Consider the following 7883-nt stretch of genomic DNA (forward strand, 5'->3'; position numbering starts at 1 on the left):
AGTGGGAGAGTCGGGGCAAAGGGAGTGGCTTTCCTGTGCGCCTTAGGGGAGGAAGGAAGGCGATGAGGGGAGAAGATGGCCTGACCAGACCCTTGTCATTTGTCTTAGCATCACGGGGACGCAGTGGGGTGACAAAGGACATGTGGGGTAGAAGTCGAACCCCAGAAATTTCCTAGCAAATCGGTCCAGGATCAGATGCCGGCAGTGGGACGAGGCGGTCTTCCCTAAGCTCAGCGGCCCTCCAGGGCTTCAGGGGAATGGACAAGACAGGAGAGGCCAATGAGAAATGGTGCGAGGGGGAGAACGTGCCGGGAAGCGGTAGCCTCAGCGCCGTGAACAAGAGCTGGTAGGAGTTGCTGGACACGAGTTCCGATTCCACCATTCCTGGACTGTGGTCTTTGTGCGCCAGATGGCTCTGAGTCTGGAATCTTCATCAAGAGAATGACAGGCGCTCCCGTTACTCTGAGGACTAAAGATCTTAATGCATGTGATGAGCCCAGAACAATGGCTGGCACAGCCTTTAAACACTCAATAAAGATTAGTTTATCAAGATCAGTGATCAATGCAAAGAAATAGAGGAAAGCAATAGAATGGGAAAGACTAGAGATCTTTTCAAGAAAATTAGAGATAGCAAGGGAACATTTCATGCAAAGATGGGCTCAATAAAGGACAGAAATGGTGTGGACCTAACAGAGGCAGGAGATATTATATTAAGAAAAGGTGGCAAGAATACACGGAAGAACTATACAAAAAAGATCTTCATGACCCAGATAACCATGATGCTGTGATCACTCACCTAGAGCCAGACATCCTGGAATTCGAAGTCAAGGGGGCCTTAGGAAGCATCACTATGAATAAAGCTAGTGGAGGTGATGGAATTCCAGTTAAGTTATTTCAAATCTTAAAAGATGATGCTGTGAAAGTGTTGCACTCAATATGCCAGCAAATTTGGAAAACTCAGCAGTGGCCACAGGTCTGGAAAAGTTTTCATTCCAATCCCAAGGAAGGGCAATGCCAAAGAATGTTCAAACTACTGCACAGTTGCACTCATCTCACATGCTAGTAAAGTAATGATCAAAATTCTCCAAGCCAGGCTTCAACAATATGTGAACCATGAACTTCCTGATGTTCAAGCTGGATTTAGAAACGGCAGAGGAACCAGAGATCAAATTGCAAACATCCATTGGATCATCGAAAAAGCAAGAGAGTTTCAGAAAAAATCTACTTCTGCTTTATAGACTTCTCCAAAGCCTTTGACTGTGTGGATCACAACAAACTATGGGAAATTCTTCAAGAAATGGGAATATCAGACCACCTTGACCTGCCTCCTGAGAAACCTGTATCAAGGTCAGGAAGCAACAGTTAGAACTGGACATGGAACAACAGACTGGTTCCAAATCACGGAAAGAGTACGTCAAGGCTGTATATTGTCACCCTGCTTATTTAACTTCTTTGCAGAGTACATTATGTGAAATGCTGGGCTACAGGAAGCACAAGCTGGAATCAAGATTGCTGGGAGAAATATCCATAACCTCAGATATGCAGATGACACCACCCTTATGGCAGAAAGTGAAGAGGAACTAAAGAGCCTCTTGATGAAAGTGAAAGAGGAGAGTGAAAAAATTGGCTTAAAGCTCAACATTCAGAAAACTAAGATCATGGCATCCAATTCCATCACTTCATGGCAAATAGATGGGGAAACAGTGGAAACAGTGACAGACTTTATTTTCGGGGCTCCAAAATCACTGCAGATGGTGACTGCAGCTATGAAATTAAACGAAGTTTGCTCCTTGGAAGAAAAGTTATGACCAATCTAGACAGCATATTAAAAAGCAGACATTACTTTGCCAATAAAGGTCTGTCTAGTCAAAGCTATGGTTTTTCTAGTGGTCATGTATGGATGTGAGAGTTGAACTATAAAGGAAGCTGAGTGCCAGAGGATTGATGCTTTTGAATTGTGGTGTTGGAGAAGACTCCTGAGTGTCCCTTGGACTGCAAGGAGATCCAACCAGTCTGTCCTAAAGGAAATCAGTCCTGAATATTCATTGGAAGGACTGATGCTGAAGCTGAAGCCACCTGATTCGAAGAGCTGACTCATTTGAAAAGACCCTGATGCTGGGAAAGGTTGAAGGTGGGAAGAGAAGGGGACAATAGAGGATGAGATGGTTGGATGGCGTCACCAACTCAATGGACATGGGTTTGGGTGAACTCCGGGAGTTGGTGATGGACAGGGAGGCCTGGCGTGCTGCGGTCCATGGGGTCGCAAAGAGTCGGACACAACTGAGCGACTGGACTGAACTGAAAGGTTCGTTTGTTAATCCAGCCCTCCCCTGCCCCTGGGAAGCCCTGCCCTTAAGAGGCTGCCAGCAGGCTGACTTGCCTGAGGAGACTGTGACGCTCCCATGAAGGGGCAAAGCGGTGGCGTGGGTCCTGGGGAGCAATGCACTCCGAGCACTTTCAAAAGAGAGGCCAGAAATACGGGTTTTAATATGAAACCCCCCACAGCTAAGGGACGAGAACCCCTTCACCTGCCCAAGAAATGCCCAGGGTCCCTGAGGGTGCCAGTCTTCAAACCCTTCCTGAACACCTGGCTGAAGAGACTTGGGGGGACCCTCTGAGATTGGGGTGGGGAGTGCGGGGCTGGGGGTGCATCAGTCTAGGATATCTGAGGCACAGAGGACATTAACTGATGGGTTAAGGAGGGCGAAAATCTTCACTGACCTGAAAGTCACGGTCAGAGCACGTCATAGAATGAGGTTGCGACTGAAAGATGATGAGCCGTGGGAACACAAAGCTGAGATCTGGCCTTGGGTCTGAGTGAGATCGCTGTGTGACCTCAGGCAAGCCCCTTGCCCTCTCTGAGCGTCCGTGACATGAGTGAAGAGGCTCTATCAAGCCTTCTGGCTTTCTAGGCTTTGGTGGGCTGGACACCTGTTCCTCCCCTGAGGTGGGGGGAGAACTCGGGGGAGAGAGCCCCGCCTCCTCTCCTGGATCCTGGGAACAGCAGGAGGTCTAATCTGCTGTTGACATTCCGCTGGGTCTAGGGGCTTGGGTTTCTCCGGGCCTGTGTGATCCTCCGGCCCCCTGCAGCAGGCAGACGCTGGGGTGGAGCACTTGCTCCGTGTCACTCCGGGATGGATTAGGGACCCGGGGGCCGGGGGACTGGGGGGTGCTCAGAAGAGAGGAACTGGGGGTGGGCTGAGGGGCAGCTGCTGGCTGGGGGCTCGTCTGCCTTCTTAGTGTGTTTGTGGGGGATGTGCTCAGATATGGAGGTGACAATCACTCATACAGTCAGCAGATGCTAACTGAGCACCTCCTATGTGCCAGGGTAAATACGGAACCAACAGTCTGCACTGTTTCACCATTATTATCCTCGCTTAACAGAGAGGGGAAGTGAGGCTCAGAGAGGGGCGGTGACTCACCAAGGTTGTTAGGTAAGGTGGTGGGATTTGAATCCGGGCAGCCAGACTCTCAAACCTGCACATTCAAATCACTGCAGACAGTGACTGCAGCCATGAAATTAAAAGATGCTTGCTCCTTGAAAGAAAAGCTATGACAAACCTAAGACAAGGGATTAAAAAGCAGAGACATCACTTTGCTGACAAAGGTCCATCTAGTCAAGGCTATGGTTTTTCCAGTGGTCATATATGGATATGAGAGTTGAACTATAAAGGAAGCTGAGTGCAGAAGAATTGATGCTTTTGAACTGTGGTGTTGGAGAAGACTCTTGAGAGTCCCTTGGACTGCAAGGAGATCCAACCAGTCCATCCTAAAGGAGATCAACCCTATTTGAATATTCATTAGAAGGACTGATACTAAAGCTGAAGTTCTAATACTTTGGGCACCTGATGTGAAGAACTGACTGATTGGAAAAGACCCTGGTGCTGGGAAAGATTAGAGGCAGGAGGAGAAGGGGATGACAGAGGATGAGATGGTTGGATGGCATCACTGACTCAATGGACGTGGGTTTGAGCAAACTCCGCTAGACAGTGAAAGTCAGGGACGCCTGGTGTGCTGCAGTTCGTGGGGTTGCAAATAGTCGGACATGACCGAGCAGCTGAACAGCAACACATGGAGCAACATGGCGGGCGGAACATGAGCGAGATGGATGTCCCCGAGTGGGTGTGGCCTGGGATCCGGGTGGTCAGTGTAGCCCTGAGGGGCTCCCCAGGAAAGCTGGCACTGGTGTCCTGCTGAGCTTCAGTGAAGCCTGGGGGATCCTGGGGAGTCTTCAGTGGGGTCTGGTTTGTGCTTTGAACATCTCTCTCCCAGCGTGGTTCCTTGGAGGCAGACCTGAGCAGGGCTGTTCTGAAGACCAAGCCCTGTGTTTCAGGCACTGACCTAGGTGTCTCCATGCTGGGTTCTAGGCACCCATGGCTGCTGACATCCCAGCGTGAAAAGAGGACTCACGATGGTCTGTGGAGGTTGTTTCTCTCTGAGCTATGCCCAGAATGTCCCTGGGGCTGCAGAGCCCCCCTGTTCTCTCCCTCCCTCTCTCTTTCTTCCCCTTCATCAGCACGTTGCTGTCCGAGACTCTGTTTCTCTGCATCGCGTCTTCATGGTGGGAGTGAAATGAGATATCCTGCACCCTGTGCAGCCTGGCCCGTCAGCTTCATGCATGCATGCATTCATTCATTCATTCACACAGAGGGCCGAGTACTCTTCCAGATCCGAGAGCATCAGGGGCAACACTATTTACTCGTGATGCCGGGCCCGATATGCCTTTTTGTGTATGCTTGTCTCCTTTTGTATTTTTATTTTTGACTGTGCTGGGTCTTTGCTGTGGCTCGTGGGCTTCTTGAGTTGTGGCGTGCAGGCTCCAGAGTGCTCAGGCTCAGTAGCTGTGGTGCGTGGGCTCAGTTGCCCCGTGGCCTGTGGGATCTTGGTTCCCCAACCAGGGATTGAACCGGCATCACCTGCGTAGGAAGGTGGATTCTTAACCACTGGGCCACCAGGGAAGTGCCTGGGCCTGCTGTTAAGCGCTGCCTTCATTACCAGGGCTTCCCAGATGGTGCTGGTGGTCAAGAACCCACCCGCTGATGCAGGAAATGTAAGACTCAGGTTCAATCCCTGGGTCCGGAAGATCCACTGGAGGAAGGCATGGCAACCCACTCCAATATTCTTGCCTGGAGAATCCCATGGACAGAGGAGACTGGCAGGCTACAGTCCATGGGGTCACAAAGAGTCAGACAGGACGGAAGCGTCTTAGCATCCATATTCATGACCTCATTTGCTTCCCACCATAACTCCAGTACACTGTTAGCATGCCCATCCTACAGATGGGGCATGGAAAGGCTAATTCCTAAGTGGCAGAGCTGGGGTTTGAGCCTAGGTCAGCCTGGAGGCAGAGCCCAAGCCTTAGTCCATACTCCACCCTTGAACTGCTCCTCAATCCTGCACGCCGTGCCTAGAAATGAAATCTCAGAGCTGGTCTTTCAGGGCCTTGAGAAGGAACACTTCATGAGGCAGGGACCTCTGGTTCTGCTCACCTCTCGGACCTCTTCACCAGGCACAGTAGGTATTTGAGAAACGAATAGGGATGAATGGCTGCCTGGACCAGGCCTCCTAGGAGTTCTGGAGGAGACCCTGTGGGCCATTCTAGGGCCGGTGCTGGGCCCAGGGACCCTTTGCCTTGTGGCTTGGCCATGGAGGATGCTCTGTCTGGCCTCTCCACTCCCCAGCCTCCTCCAGGACTCACAGGGCTTGTGGATGTGGGCCCGCAGCGGGTTCCAGAAGTCCTCGGATAGAATATCAGTGGCTGAGCCCTTGAAAATCTGATCTCACACCAGCCCACCTCCCCAAGGTTCCCCCCAGACCATCAATCAGCAGCAAGACACGATCATATTTTATAGCCAGGCCAGGGAGGGGTGGCATGAAACCCAAGCCCCCACTCCGCCTGGGGTCCTGCCTGCTTAGGAGGATCAAGGCAGACCCGGGCAGAGCCTTAACCCTTTGTGATCCTGTTCCTGCCAGTGGTGGGCACAGCTCTCCCGAAAACCCTGCCAGACTAGATCCCTTGAAGGGTCATGGAGGGACTTGATGGAAAGGTGGGTGAGCGTTCTGGGGTCTTGACGGCCCCCAGGAACTTGCAGGAACGCCAGTGGATTAGAAGGTGGTTCCGACTCAAGGTCTGTGCACTCGTGGCTGTGTGACCTCAGGCAGGGTGCCTCCCCTCTCTGGGTTTACTCATCAGCTCAAATCTGGGAATCCCAACAGCTTCCTGCTTCCCTTGTTAGGGGTTACCCTAGCGTCTTTAACAGGGGTGAAATTCGATTCTTGGCCCTGGGCCCCACCATCTTTACAGCAAGGTCCTTCCTTGACCCATGGAATAGCTTATCCATAATAAGAGACTGCCGTCTATGGGGTCGCATAGAGTCGGACACGACTGAAGCGACTTAGCAGCAGCAGCAGCAGCAGCAGCAGCAGCAGCTCTTTCAAAGCCTGAGCTCTTTCAACTTCCCTTTTACAGGCAGGGAAGCTAAGGCCCCGAGAGGAGTTTCCATCCTCCCAGATCACAGACCGTGCAGAGCTGGTGGACCCTGGCGGAGGAAGTGGAGAGGCTCGGAGGTGGCCTGAAGGCACTGCTCCAGCTTGGAGCCCTTGAGAATGACCTGGGAAGGAGACCATGTAGGCTCCTGGAGACCCGAGGCTGGTGGGAGAAACCCAGGGTGAAGAGTCTTGTTGGCATTACGAAAGAGGCCTGGTGTCACCGCCCTGGTGAGCCGGCCCTGGGGTGGAATGTGGCTTGGGTGACCTTGGAGCCTGCTTTTTCGTCCCTGGAAAGAGGAGAATAATGTCACCTGTTATCTTGAAGCTTAAAATGATGACACTCCCAGATGCTCCCCGTTTGTTATCACTGTGGCTGCACCATAGGGGCTGAGTGCCCCGTCACTGAGGGGTATTCAAGCAGACTATGGTCATGAGGTGGGGAGGGGAGAACTCGGTGACCCTGAAGGCCCTTTTCAGTGCTGATGGAAGGAGGGGTGGGGGCGGGGTGGCAGGGGAGGAGCTTTGTCTGGTGTGCAGTTACCAGCTCCTGGAGTTGCAGAGGTCGTTTCAGGGGGCTGTGCGGGGTCGGGGGTGGGGGGCTGGGGCACTTTCCTCAGGTGGACGAGGCTCTGGGGACGCGGGTGTCACAGCAGCAGCTGGACGTGCTTGCTTGATGGATGGCTGTTAGAAAATTGATTTTCTGAAGCCCAGTCAGTGGGGTGGGCAGGCAGGCCTTGGGGAGCCTCGGACTGGCACAGGGAGGGGCTCTGTGCCCAGCAGGTGGGGGGCAGCGCCCCTCCCCCAGCTGCAGAGGTCCTCCCAGGGGTCACCTGACCTGCCTCTCCCCTGGGCTGGGCCTCAGGCTACGAGACCCTCCCCTGGACCCTTCCGGGGCTCCTGGGGAGGAGAAGAAACCAAGCCTTGGTGGGAGGGTCGAGCCACCCGAACCTGGAGTCGGCTTCACTTCCCATGGGCCCTGCGTCCCGGGGACTGATGAGCCAGCTCGTCTTCATACTTTCGGTCTCAGCTTAAACATCATCTCTTCAGTTTTAGTTTTAGCCACACTGCATGGCGTGCAGGGATCCCTCCGACCAGGGACTGAACTTGTGGCCCCTGCATTGGAAGCGCAGCGTTTTAGCCACTGGACTGCCAGGAAGTTCCATAAACATCATCTCTTTACAGAGACGGCCCCTCCCCTCCAAGCACCCTAAGGCAACCATCCTTAGCGTCCTGGTCAGTTTTCCCTGGTTTTCGGCACAGTCCCAGGGGCTTTATCCATGCCCATCCCTCCCAACAGGATGTGAGCTCCATAAGGGAAGGAGCTGGGCTGAAGGAGACGCGTTGCGTCTCCAGGGCCTGGCATACAGTAGGTACTCAGTTAACGATGGTTGAAG

The sequence above is a fragment of the Bos javanicus genome, chromosome 2, assembly GCF_032452875.1.
Source record: "Bos javanicus breed banteng chromosome 2, ARS-OSU_banteng_1.0, whole genome shotgun sequence".
In the NCBI taxonomy this organism is placed as follows: Eukaryota; Metazoa; Chordata; class Mammalia; order Artiodactyla; family Bovidae; genus Bos; species Bos javanicus.